Raw genomic sequence first — 14,787 nt, 5'->3', positions numbered from 1 at the left:
CAGCATAAAGTAGGCCTTGAAATATCTTCTCACTAACAAGGAAGGATTAGGCAAAGTCAACCTTACTCATTGAACCTGCTCACGCCAGGGGAAGTTACAGGGAGAGCTATGCCCAGATAGCCACTGAAGTACTCCTGGATGGGAACTGATACCATGGGTCTGGATATGGAGCACAGCAACACGGCAAATGTTCAGATAAAAAAATAGGATACCATATTCCTAAGGGTGAGTACGATGATCAACACAGAAACAGGACCCAAGAAAGGAAGAACTCGCATCCGTTAAAGCAGGGACCGCAGCAATTGGCAGTGTCACTTGGGCCTCTGAGTGGGTTCCCTTAGTCTGACCAGAAATGCACTGACCATGTTTAAGGATAAGGCACAATTAGGGATCCTGACTTCCACCTTAGGGATTGTCCTTATGACCTCACTGCCTCTTAGGTAAGGGCACACTCAGTCTTGCAAATTTTGTGTGAGAATGTCCACCATTTTGTGTGAAAGTGTCCACCTACGCAGATATAGCACTTCTTCATAAGCATGAGAAACAACGCAGACCTGTACTATGATGCAGAAATGTGTCAACAGGGAGTGAAGCTGACAAGTCACAATCAATACATCAACCAGCATGGAGAGAGAAATGCCTCTTATAAGATCTTACATAGAAGTAAACAAATCCATTGTCAAGTTGGGTGGTGTGACGGAATGATTTCTAAAATGAATTTCATTGCTCTAACTAGCTTCTTGTATCCCCTTAAGTTACAGGAGACAGTACATCAGCAGAATCTGGAATCAGACATAGTGAGAAGTGTAAAGTAAAAGGGAAAAGGAGAGCAGAGCAGCAGAACTGCCTCCACAAGTGGGGCCATTGGTTTTGAGGCCTCACAAGCTTGTAATGGCTCCCATCACTTACAAGACTAAACGGTATCATCTACAGTCTAACTCTTAGTAATAATTAGCTAAGGTTTTGGAGTTCCTCTGTGTCAGGTATTTTCCAGACCATCATCTTTATAATCATCTTTATAATCCTGAAATGCAGCTATTATTCATCTCTATTTTATGAGCAAGGAAATAGAGGTCAGAAAGGTATAAAACTTATCAGCAATGATAAATAGTGGAGCTGAAATTCACTCCCAGTCTATGATTCAAAGTCATGCTTCTCTTCACAACCACAGCAAAGCCCATACCCTTCCCCAACCCCACCTTCTCCCCTTATCAGAATCCTGCTTCTTCAGTCCAAACAATATCTCCTCCAGGACTTAAAATTAACCATCACTCCCTCTCTTGCACCCAAACTCTCTATCTATATTTAACAATCTGTCTTCCCCTCCTAAGTTTTAAGCTGCTAGAGGCCAGTGCATGAGAGTATTTCACCCCTCCCTGAGTGATCCCTCTCAACCTGAAAGCCTGAGATACTGACTCCCTGGTTCTGTGGGCAGCTGGGTGGGGCAGGGGCAGAGAGTCCAGAACTGGCCCACTCTTCTGCTAAGAGTTGTGTCTCCTGAAAATCCAGATCCCTTTCAATTACCCTAATGATGCCACCATCATTTTCTTTGTGCTCTATGATGGGGAAAATGTTGGAAAGAGCTCTACAATGCTTCAGTGGATGCCCCCTGGCAAGTGCTCTAAATAAGTATTTACTGATTTGGAAGCAAGACTGAGTGGAAACACCACCATGATATGCTCTGTGTCATAGATGCACTTCAGGGAACCTGGTCCTCTTTCCCGAGGGGTATGAGAGGGATGAAAACAGGAAACAGTATGCCTTTATCCCAGCAATCTTGCCAGTAACCACAGGAGTCCAAGTGAGAAAAAGAAAATATTTGATATAAAAATAATATAAATTAGAATGCAGTTATTTATTTTACAAAAGGATCCAAGTCAAGATTTCTTTTCATCAATCATTTTTAAAGTATGAAGGTAATCAATATCTCTAAGGAGTGTTTTGTTTTTGTTTTTGTTTTTTTCAGAATATATAGCCACTTCCCTCTCCATATGACCCTTGTAACTATAGCTCATATGAGTAACAGTCTTTGTTTGAGTTGTAAACATAAAAGGAAATAGTTGGAAATCCTCTCTTTATAAAGAAAACATACACTGGTAAATCCACTTTCTGGAAAACCATGCTCTTCACAGCCCCTTTATTAAGCCCAACCATAGCTTAACACTGGTTCACATATCTCTGGGGCTCTGCTCTCCCCTACTTCTAGCTCAAGGCCCAATGGTGTCTCTGAGCAGAACTGCCCCCAACTCCACTACAGACCCCTGAGAGAGATTCTCTGTTCTGCTATACCCAGCACAACGGTCATGTCTGTTTTTCTTCTTCCATTTTGTTATAGACTCATTTCATTTGGTACATATAAAGATGTCAATGAAGTTTGGAAAAGAAAACAGGTAAAGTCCTGTGATTAGTCTACCATCTTGAACCTTTCTGGGTAGTTTTAAAAGTTCCCCAGATGACCTTGATACACAGTTCCCTCCACTCCTATTTGAAAACTGTTTTGGGAATTTTGAGTTCATCGGTGGATTTAATAATATTGCATGACACTATCCTGTAGGGTGGGAGTGGGAGTGGCAGGTGTAAATTGAGGACAGTGAAAAATGGGACAAACATTAAGTAGGAGACAGTAACAACTAAAAACCAAATAACATATTTGGAAGGAGTAGTAGGGGATGCGTGGCCCCTTGTGAAATTATCAAGCCCATCAAAGCACCCCTCCCAGCACCTCCAGTATGTCAACACACCCTCTATACTCCCAGCTCATTATGGTCAAGTGGATAAGTTTTTTCTTAAGGCTTTCTCCCAGAAGGTGTGTCTACTTCCATAGGTTTGCAATACCCCTTTTCTCTCTCAAATTGTGAGCTCCCAAGGTATAAAAATTAGGCCTGTTTCTTCCTTTTTGTTTCCTTCCTAAGTATCCACTAGTAGAATTTGCATAATCAATACTTATTGATTGATAATATTTTACTCCCTGGTCGATTACTGTGCTAAACATTTCATTACTAATTTCCTGCTTCATCTTATCCCCAAGTTCTCCTTCTCAGAACCGAGACCTTGCTAAATAGGGCACAAAAAGACTTGCACTTGAGTCCCCGCCCATTTCTTGCTGCCATAGCCAAAAGAATTTCCCTAATAGTCATGAATCTTGGTTTTCTTATCTGTAAAAATGAAACTAACAATACCTATTGTATTACATATCATCACCTTCTTATTGTAAAAATCAAATAAAAACACTTTATTTTTTAAGATTTATTTATTTACGTGAGAGAGAGAGTGAGAAAGTAGGGGGAGGGGCAGAGGAAGAAGAAGATGGAGAGAAACAGCCTCTCTGCTGAGCGCAGAGCCCAACACAGGGATCAATCTCACAACCCTGAGATCATGACTTGAGCTGAAATCAAGAGTCAGATGCTCAACTAACTGAGCCACCCAGATGCCCCTCAAATAAAAACACTTGAAATTATAAAGCATTACATGCCATTAAGTTATCATTTGCCTTAGAGAAGATAGTTCGTGGGTGCTGAGTAAGAAGCAGCATGTCCCTAAGAACTACATCCATCCCACTCTCAGAGAGTATGGCATCGCACCTCACTGTTTCATGAGGTGACAGATGCACATTCCTGACTGCTGCCCTTATGAACCTTTTCTGATCTACCCTCCAATGTGCTGAGTGCTTGACGGCCACATGTTGGGTGAGTCGTGCATTACCTGAGACACAGGTGCAGGGAGGCAGGAAGAAACAGTGGGAGCCAGCGTGGCACCTTGCCCATTCAAGACCCACTTTCTGCCCCAGCATCCACTGCTCCTCTCCCAGGCTGTCTTGCAAATCACACTAGCTTTACTCAAAAAGCACATCCCCACCCATCTTCCCCCAGGCCCTAATTTAAAGCTCCCAGCTTGGGAATCTCGAATTTACTGTTTGATACAGCCTTGTAGCCTTGCTCTCTACCTAATCAATGTGTCCTCATGCAAGTTCCATATTCTCTTCAGTCCTTCACCCAAAGATGAAATGACAAAAGGATTTGCTTCTTATACACTAATAAGAAATTGCCTTTTGTTAACATAACACCCTCTTTTTTTTTTTTAAAGATTTATGTATTGAGAGAGAGAGAGAGAAAAAAAAAGAGAGAGCACAGGGGGTGGTGGTGCAGAGGGAGAGAGAGAATCTCAGGCAGACCCCCTGATGAATGAGGAGCCCAACACAGGGCTCCATCCCATGACTCTAAGATCATGACCTGAACCAAAATCAAGAGTCAGAATCTCAACTGACTGAGTCACCCAGGAGGCCCGACATAATGCCCTCTTACTTTGTGAAAGGAAATGTGGCCATACTTCTCTCTACAAGGATCACTTTGGTTTTTCTACAATATGTTACCTAACTCCTTTCTTATTGGTCCTGTCCCTAATACCTCACACTCCCAAAGGCTTTATAAGGTATCCCAAAATACTAATTTTGCATCTAAAATTCCATAAAGATTAATAAACTTGCATGCCTGATAGAATGAAGTTAGCTAATGAGGTAAAGAGTGATCTCATGTTCACTGGCAAGGAGAGGAGTTATCGGAATGCCTATCTAAGTGGCCAGGTCTCCTTCTCTTTCATTGTTGCTAGTATTTATGAGATAGGAGATTGTTTATTTTAAATTTCTCCAATGTTTATAAAAACACACTGTGTGAGAGACTATGAAGTAAAAGGTACCCACACGTGTACCCACAGTCAAATGTGAACACCATATGCTTAATGAAGATTTGGCAAAAACCATGAAAACTTCATATGCTCTCAATCTGGAATTCCATTTATAGAGATTTAGCCCACAAATATGCTTGTACGTGTATATACAGATAAAGGTTTTTCACTGTGGCATGACATGAAATGTACATAACAGCAAAAGACTAAGAATGGTGTAACTACCCATAGAGAGAGGACTGAGTAAAATGTGCAATAAAATAAAATTCATTATTATTCAAAATTATGATATGGTGGTTTAAAAAAAAAAGTCCACAAATTGTTTGATCCTTCTCCTCTTAGAGGTGTAGCCAAGTCCCCCATCCTCACTCCTTGAGAGTAGGCTGGACTCAGGGACTCGCTTCTAACAAACAGACTATGGTGGAGGGGATGGTGCATGACTCCCAAGATGAGGTCATACAAGGGAGGACAGCTTCTTCCTTTCTTTTCTCTCAGAACACTTCCTTGCCCTTTTTCTTGGTTCATTTCTTGGAGGAGCCAGCTGCCATGTCATAGCGACACTCCAGCAGGCCTCTGGAAAGGTCCAACAACCAGCACGAAACTGAGGCCTTTAGCCGACAGCGAGGTGAGGGCACCACCTCAGAAGTGGGTCCTCCAGCACCAGTCAAGCCTTCACATGACTCCAGCCCATGGTGACATCTTGCTTGTGAGGTCAGGGGAGACCTTGATGCAGAAATACCTAGCTGAGCTGCTACGCATTTCTAACGCATAAAAATTGTGACATTAAAAATATTTATTGTTTCGAGCTGTGAAATTTGGGGGGTAACTTGTATGCAAGAGATAATTAATACACACGGGTAAATAAGACTTCTGAATAATGTGTCATTTGCAATTAAAAAAATCATTTGCCTCTTATCAAAAGTCTTTTTGTGTCATTTACTCAAATACACTTACCTGCTCCCTGGAACAATAATAATTTTTTTCTAGCTATAGAAGAGAAACATTTCTGTAAATTGAAAGGAAAAAAAACCCTCTCATCAGTATCATCTGGCTAACGTTATTTTCTGAATTGCTGGGATCTTGACGGTGAAACCTACAGTCTCATTTAGGAAGACATACGAATGGCTAACAAACACATGAAAAAATGTTCAACATTACTAGCCATCAGGGAAATTCAAATCAAAACCACCTTGAGATACCACCTTACACCCGTTAGAATGGCAAAAGTTAACAAGGCAGGAAACAACAAATGTTGGAGAGGATGTGGAAAAAGGGGATCCCTCTTACGCTGTTGGCGGGAATGCAAGTTGGTACAGCCACTTTGGAAAACAGTATGGAGGTTCTTCAAAAAGTTAAAAATAGAGTTATCCTATGACCCAGAAATTACACTACTGGGTATTTACCCCAAAGATACAAATGTAGTGAAAAGAAGGGCCATATGCACCCCAATGTTCACAGCAGCCAAACTGGGGAAGGAGCCAAGATGTCCTTCAGCAGATGAATGGATAAAGAAGATGTGGTTCATACATACAATGGAATATTACTCAGCCATCAGATGGGGCGCCTGGGTGGCACAGCGGTTAAGCGCCTGCCTTCGGCTCAGGGCGTGATCCCTGCGTTATGGGATCGAGCCCCACATCAGGCTCCTCCGCTGTGAGCCTGCTTCTTCCTCTCCCACTTCCCCTGCTTGTGTTCCCTCTCTCGCTGGCTGTCTCTATCTCTGTCAAATAATAAAAAAAATTTAAAAATCTTTAAAAAAAAAAAAAGAAAGGATGAATACCCACCATTTGCATCGACATGGGTGGAACTGGAGGTGATTATGCTAAGTGGAATAAGTGAAGCAGAGAAAGACAATTATCATATGGTTTCACTCATATGTGGAACATAAGGAATAGAATGGAGGGCATTAGGAGAAGGAAGAGAAAAATGAAGGGGGGAAATCAGAGAGGGAGACAAACCATGAGAGACTATGGACTCTAGGAAACAAACTGAGGGTTTTGGGGGGGAGGATGGTTTAGCCTGGTGATGGACATTAAGGAGGGCACATATTGCAATGAGCACTGGGTGTTATATGCAAATAATGAGTCCTGGAACACTACATCAAAAACTAATGTACGGTGACAACATAACATAATAAAAAAAAGGAATGCAACTTAGGAAGACAAAATCAAGACAGAAGGCAAAAGGCAAATACAATAAGAAAACAATTTAAATTGCTTTAATTGTTTTTAAAAGAAAAAATATTTTTAACAAACTGCTACTTGGCAGTCCATCATCAGCCTTTGAATATTCTATTTCATATGACAAAAATTGTGCAATTTGATAATAATACTAAAAATAACTAATGATGAGTGAGTGAATTTGCTCAGAGTTTACATAATTTGTTGCAGACGATCCTCAGGACAACCCCACATTACTTACTGCTACAACCCCACTTTCAGATGAGGAAATTAAAATTTCAGCAAGGTCAAAAAACTTGCCTGATGTCACACAGCTGATAAGAAGCAAAGCCACAATTTCAACACCTGGCCTTTGGACTCCACAGCCAGAACTTTCAACCATTACTCGGTATTCTATGACATAATGTCCCATGTTGTACACCAGATTGTGGTTTTATCGGAGAGTATCTGGGTCATTAACCAAGTACTCAGAATGTACGTGGTCCAGGGCTAAGCACTTAGATGCATTATTTCCATTAGTCCTCACAACCACCTTGTGAGGAGGGACTGTTATTATCCCCCCTCTAGTTAACTGGGCCTGATAGAAGCTGGCGTGCCCACGGTCCAGAGCTCAGAGCCAAGCTTCCAATCAGGCAGTGTGAATCAAAGCCAGCTCCCACAAGGTGATGCAAATGCAGGAAACTTCTCTAGTTATGAATAATTAAGGCTGCTACATTAAGACGAGATAGGATGTATGGGAGATGCCTGTGTCCTTCCAGAGACAACCATGGGTTGGAAGGCTTATGGAAAGAAAAGGAAACAAATAAAATCCCCACAGCACCTGGGAGATTCAAAAGTGCTTTTGTAGGCATCCACGGAAGTCAGTTCGCTGTTTAGTTTATGGCCTGTGGCACTGTGTTAAATTCTCTATGAGACCAAGGAGAACAAGCTGCTGATGCACACTTTCCACGTTTATTCATCATCCAGTTACCAATGCTCTGTCTTGGGTAGAGTAATAAATAAACGGTATCAACTGCCATCGCTTTATCACTCATCAATTATGTATTAAGCTCCCAGAATGTGCCAAGCGCTCTCCCAGGAGCTGGTTCTGCCACAAACAAAACATAAAAATTCTTGCCCTCATGGGACATATGTTCTTATGGTTAGAAAAGAGACACAATAAACAAAATATGTACATCTATGATGGGTAGACCATGGTAAGTACTATGGAAAAAAATAAAATGGGGTGGGGGGATGAGGAATGTGGGGGTGAGGGGGGTGCACTTTCAATTAGACTGGTCAGGGTGAAGCTCGCTTGGAAGGCTCAAATTATCTCTGTACTTAAACTGTGCTGACTCCCAACAGTAATTTTTTCCTCTTGAATTAAAATGGTTATATGAATAGTTGCCAAAGGTCATTTTCCTGGTACTGTTATAACTGTTCAGGCAAAGTAGATAGATAAATCAGGTAGCAGCCTAAACTACTGAAATAGCTATCTGAATTAATTTGGAAAAACTGGATAATCAATTGTCATATTTTCTAAATACAATGTCTGTATTTGCATGTATTTGCATATGATGATCTAAGCCTTTCTTCTAAAAATCCTTTGATAACACAAGGCAAGAGATCTAGTGGAAAAGAGGGTTAGTTTTACAGAGACGGGGAAGAACTTGCAAAGAGGAGCCCAGCAGGGCACGGCTACTCCTCAGAAATCCTGGGCAAAACTTACTGGGTTGTTTCATTGTCTCCCAGCTACTGTCTAACCCCTCCAGGCCTCAGTTTCTTCCCCTGAACCACAAAGGGATCACCCCTGGAAGACAGCTATGGACGACTGTGACCCCAACGCCAGGGTATGCAAAGGCTTTCTCATCACCTTCTGCAGCTAACTCCCAAAGTAACTTTAAACAGAATATTTCTTCTTCTAGGTCCATCTACTCACGAGTATTCCATGCTAATGTAGCAGTTTGCAAAGTAACTTTACTAGCTCATCGAAACTCATTTGCGAGGGAATGGTTGACAACAAAAAATCACTGACGTGTGTAAGCATGAGTGAAACAGTGATGAGCTATCTTAAAACTGGAGTACAGGACAGAGTGTCCTTCCACATCATTTGGTCCCTGATACACTTTGGCCTTACCCAGCACAACAACCCAAAAACCCTTCCCTCCACACCTTCCTCCCAGACTCCACCTAAAATCTCTCCCATGCCCCAGAGCCCCTGGCAGCCAACACGTGCACACACGGACACTCTACCCTAGAATAATTCTTTATTTGATCACTAAGGCACCCAACTCACGGGGCTAGTAATAGATTTCTCAATTTCCTGACCATGAAGGATTCTCTAATTACCACCCCGCAATCACAACCCCACATCCCTTCAGAAGGAACGTCCCCACAGGTTCTGGTCTAACCCCTCTGCCTCCCTTCTCCCACCTCACCTCTGAATCAGAAAGAATTGCCACCCTGAATATTAACTTCCGTTATACACACACACACACATACACACACACACAAAGGTTTAGCTACAGCAGGGCTTATGGACCCAGTCTTGGTCCAGAGTGTGCACACACACACATACACCAAAAAATAAATGAGCTGTATCTTGTTTTATGTACGTATTTGTGTAATTATGTGTGCTGTTGTTTACTTCTGTGTTTAACCAATTGCAAGGACGTTCAGACTAACGGAGATCAGCACCAGTCCACACACACTTGCACGCACACATCTACAGCCATAAATGAACACCCGGTTCACAAACATACCTCACCACCTCCTGCCGCTGTTCCCGCTCTCCCTGAAGGATGGACTTGGAAGCCAAGCAAGGAGCACAGTTCACAGAGCGCAGCCACAGCCCTGGCAAGCCCTTACCATTTTAAGGTTAATGGGTTTCAAATGCAAATGACTGCCCAGATTTCATTCTCCAGATCAGATCTGCTAGTTAATTAGTAATCATGGTCTTCTTCTGAGAGCGTCCCTAAGAACCTGGAGGAAGAAGTGACCTCCCTAACCCCGCCCTCTGACCCCTCCAGGGGCTGAATGTACGTTTATCTGTGATCACACTCAGGTGCCTGGCAAAGGAACACAGACTGACTCAACGTGTAGATGATAAAGAGCAAAAACTAAACCATCCCAGGGTCCCATTGACATTTATTAGTATAATCTGTTGATTTGTGCTTCAAGGAAATAATTTTGAAAATGTTTTCAGAGTAGTTTTCTTCTTTCCTTGTCTTTAGGAGAGCTGTCTCTATTTCCATGAGGTGGAGACCCTTTGGCAGTCTGGTGCCTCCTATGGACCTCTCTCAGAATTACATTTTTATTTTTATTTTTTTTTAAGATTTTATTTATTTATTTGACAGAAAGAGAGCACAAGTAGGGGAAACAGTAGGCAGAGGGAGAGGGAGAAGCAGGCTCCCCACTGAGCAGGGAGCCACACGCAGGGCTCAATCCCAGATCCTGGAATCATGACCTGAGCCAAAGGCAGCTGCTTAACGACTGAGCACCCAGGCACCCCAAGAATTACATTTTTAAAATGCACGAAACAAAATACTTAAGGATACAAAAGACTCTGAAACTGATAATACATTATATGTTAATTAATTGAATTTAAATAAAAAATATTTTTTTTAAAAAAAGGATAGAGAGGAAACTAATTCCAACGAATTACTAGAATATTTTTTAATTGCAACATAGTAATGTATGTGTTTCTTTAGCAATGTATTAGCTAACAAATCTAGCAACAGGTCTAACAGCTACTGCAATCTCAAAATAGTAATAAGTGGAAATAGTATCTTGAGATTATCTTCAAAATATGATACAAAAGTAACGTGTCTTCTCTTGGAACCAAATTCTTAGGTACTGCTAACACTCCTGAGGTTTATACTTAAAAGACAGGCCACATTTCAGCTGGATTTTAGCAAAGAAAAAATACATAAATGTTGTCCCTCGGAAGTCCATTTGCTTTCTGTCTTTCATGTCTACGTGGGAGCCATGGAGGCCGTGTAGAAGTAAGAACCAATAATATGATCACAACACCTCCTCCTCCCCGTTCCCCAGACATCACCCATAGACTTTCATGACCCCCGTCCTTGCTTCCAACCCCTGAAAACACACTAACCACTTCTTAAACACAAGTCAATGCAATATATAGGTGTATGTGTACTACAAGCAGGCGCTGTGGGAAGAACCACAACAGCAACATTTACGGCACATGCTTCCCATGCATTAGGCTACGTGATTCCCATGCATGATTCCATTTCCCCCTGTGAGGTAGCAACCGGCACCCCAGTTTCGCAGACTAGAAACCCTGGACACAAAGAGCAACTTGCCTAAGCAAGGTTCTGTAACTAGGAAGAGGTGAAGCCAGAATGCAAACCCAGGCAGTGTGGTCAAACCTGCACTTGAACATGAACGTGAGCGGTGCTTCCAGGACCTCATGGCCAAGAGAAGGTAGAAGTCAAGTGGCTGCCACACAGAAGACGAGACAGCACTGACTAATGCTATTGGACAAAGACCGCAATTGGGAGGGACCAGCAAGAAACTGAAGGCATGGATAGACGGGAGTGCGCAGGGAAGAAGCAAAGACATTTTGAGCCAAGGGATCGGTACACGCAAGGCTCAGAGGTTAGAAAGAATAGTTAGGAAGAACTTGGTTAGAACTGTTTTAGAAATTGCTGTGAAAAGATAGAGACAGGGAAGATGGTTGTGGGAAAGTCAGGGACACTATTGGCAAAGCACACTGGAGTCACATCGTGGAAACCCTAGCCTGTTTCCAACAGGGAACCATCACAGATAAGAAAATGCCCAGAGCGGTTTTAAGTGTGAAATTGATTTCTGAGCTCTCTGCCCAGGACTCAAAATGCTGCTGTACTGTCTCTTTAAGTTTTTCAGAATATTTAGTCTCCCCACACCTCCACACAGAACAAGGGCCTATCAGTGGTGAACTCTGGAAGCTGTGCACGCTGCCTGTCCATTGGAGTGACACAAAAGTGGGGAACTCTGCCACCCTGAGGTGTCCATAGGCATCCCCCGAAGATCAGGAGAGCGGTGAGTCACCTCGCCAGTACTGATGAGAACACCTGCCTCTCCCGGTGCTGACCTTCCCTCAACAAGGCTTGATTCTGGCTTCTGTTCTAAACCCAAAAATAGTCACGTCTGTTCTTCAGGATAAATCTCAACTCTTCTTTCTCGTTAAGGCCACTTTATCATTCTTGATTCTACCACTCCAATATTTTTTTTTAAAGATTTTATTTATTTATTTGACAGAGATAGAGACAGCCAGCGAGAGAGGGAACACAAGCAGGGGGAGTGGGAGAGGAAGAAGCAGGCTCCTAGCGGAGGAGCCTGATGTGGGGCTCGATCCCACAACGCCGGGATCACGCCCTGAGCCGAAGGCAGACGCTTAACTGCTGTGCCACCCAGGCGCCCCTCTACCACTCCAATATTTTTTCATCATTCACCAAAAAGCTCGGCTCACTGCCCTTTCTGCATATTTGGTGCGGCCTCCACCTGAAACATCCATGTCTTCTGTCTTCCTATGTAAACCCCTCTCTTATTGCAAAGCCAAGTTTAAACTCACTTCGCCACGAAATTTCTCTCAACACTCAATTCATGTCCAGTCTTCCCCTTTTCTGAACTACTAAAGTAATAGTACTTTCAAGGATATATGGTTTTGGGGGCCTGGGTGGCTCAGTCAGTTAAGCATCTGACGTTGGCTCAGGTCATGATCTCAGGGTCCTCGGATCCAGCCCCACATCAGGCTCCCCCCTCAGCAGGGAGTCTGGTTGTCCCTCTGCCCCTCCCCCTCCCCCTGCTAATGCAAGTGCACTCTATCTCTCAAATAAATAAATAAAATCTTAAAAAAAAAAAAGAATACATAGTTCTACTTTATAGATGTGCATACCCCAAAATGCTCCGAGGAAGGCTAGTCACTCATCAGGTCCCTGCTGGCTGAGTTCCCTCAAATGCTCCAGCAGAGCCAGACCCAGGTGAGGAGCCCCTTCTGACCGCTGAGCTCCGGTATGTGTCTCCATTCTCCTAGCACTGAACACATCATCAGATTTTCCCTTCCTGGAATAAAGTTCTATAGAAAACAAGATACACATCTGCTTGTATTTTACTGGTGGTAGACTAGGGATATCCCTACGGTCTACTAATCTGAAACAGCTGAATACAATGTTGGAATCAAGGTAAGTCATCTCTTGGAGATGTGTTTCCATCTGAAATCTTTAGCTGGTGGTTTAATGATCCCCCATTTGGTGTCATAGAAAGAGCATGGTGTTTGGAATCAAACTAGCCTTGGCTTGAATATCAGAATCTCTACTTACTTGCTACAGGCTTGGGCAGTCATTTAAATTTTCTGAAGCTTAGTTGCCTTCTTTGTAAATTAGAGATGATAATATGCATGACACCACATTATTTGGAGCCTAAGCTGAGATAGTAAGTCCAGGGTCAGTTTTCCAGTCTCTCCCTAACTAGTCTTTTCTAAAAATAAAGTCGAAACCCAGCAAGCAGTGGCATTGGCTTAAATTCTGTTTAGAACTCTTCCTCCAGTTCATCAGCCACCAGGAGGAGCCTCACTAAAGGGTGGGGCTGGAGGCAGTGGGCTCTTTCCACCAAGGACCACTGACAGACAACAGAGAGCAGGGCACGCCTGCCACACCGAACGGATTCCCCAGGCCAGTGGGGGAAAGCCAGTCCCAGCCCAGAACTTTGTTCTGCAGGACGACCCCCTCCCCTGCACGCATGCATGTGCACACACACACTAAGGCACTCACACTCGTAGGCACATGCCATCTACACCCTTCCTGTCACAAATCGCCTCTCTGGTTAGTTGCCACAACCCATAGAATTTAAATTGTACCTTTTTCTTCTTATTGCAGCTGAGGTTTTCCTTCTTTTGTTCCAAGTATAAGCTCTTCACATCAGAGGCTATCTGGAAAGGGGAAAGGGGGGTTATTTGGGGTGGAAGTAATTTCTCTGCCCAGAAGCGTTCAGAGACAAGGTGGGGGGGGGGGGAGCGAGCGACCTGTACTGAGCATTACAGCATTTCCCTTGCTTGGGAAATATCTATTATTCAGCAGTTTGACTCTGCCTTGTGTCCCTTCCTACCTCTTACCCCCACAGACAGGAACACGTGCACACACAGGTGTGGGTTCTTGGGGATAATGCAGTGCCTAGTCTTCAGGTGTCAGTCATAAAGCCTCAATTGTATCACACCTTGTAGCTCTCAGAGCACTTTAACCTGTACTATTTCTTCAATCATGTCATAGGGTGTTTTATCCCCACATAAAAATGAGGAAACATAAACTAAGAAAGATGACTTGCTACAGGTCACTCAAATTGTGGCAGAGTGGAGCTCATGGTCATTTCATTTCAATAGAGTAGTCCGATGTTCACGGAGTCTGAAGTCGGTAAATAACTGAGTAAATACAGAATTTCTTTTTCAGACGAAATATTCATTCATTCACTCAGCCAATTCCAAGTTCTCTCTCTACCATGTCTCCCAAAGTGGACACTCTCAGATCCTATCAGTTATCACTCTCTACCGCTCTCACCCTACAGCTGGCCACTTCTCTTTCAGCCCAGATCCTGAACTAGAGATTCCCATGGTCTCCACCATGGTTCCCCTGCCCCACGCCTGGAGAACACCTTTCCACTCCTGTAAGGGAGCCCAGCATAACCCTGACCCACTGGTCCCAGCTGACTGAACCAACCTGGTCCAGTCGGATTCTCTCTCCCAGAGATTCGGATTTGGGACACAGAGTCTGAATCACATTGCACTGGGCGCTAAGTCTGTGGGGTCATGTCATGTTATTGAGAGAGAAAAATTAAAGCTTTGCTGAATACTTGTTTACCCAAAACAGGATGGAATAGGCATGTAAAAAGTAGCAGAAATGAGAGACCAGTCAAATCCAAAGAAGGAAGAGCAGAGACTCGCTGCCAGTATTTT

General features: G+C 43.2%; 1 protein-coding gene across 2 annotated transcripts in view; it reads right to left on the bottom strand.

Moving 5' to 3' along the window:
• MGAM (maltase-glucoamylase) overlaps positions 1-14,787 on the bottom strand; it is a 257,231-nt gene that overhangs the window by 173,963 nt on the left and 68,481 nt on the right. Inside the window, exon 3 of one of the 2 annotated variants that reach the window (XM_057304088.1) lies at positions 13,699-13,770. The gene's annotated coding sequence lies outside the window, so the exon portion shown is untranslated. Of the gene's footprint in view, positions 1-9,601; positions 9,850-13,698; positions 13,771-14,787 lie in introns of those variants that run through there. The other variant, XM_044388790.3, reaches the window with a different exon arrangement.

This window comes from Ursus arctos, unplaced genomic scaffold (assembly GCF_023065955.2).
Source record: "Ursus arctos isolate Adak ecotype North America unplaced genomic scaffold, UrsArc2.0 scaffold_3, whole genome shotgun sequence".
In the NCBI taxonomy this organism is placed as follows: domain Eukaryota; kingdom Metazoa; phylum Chordata; class Mammalia; order Carnivora; family Ursidae; genus Ursus; species Ursus arctos.
This window is presented reverse-complemented; position numbering and strand designations above follow the sequence as displayed.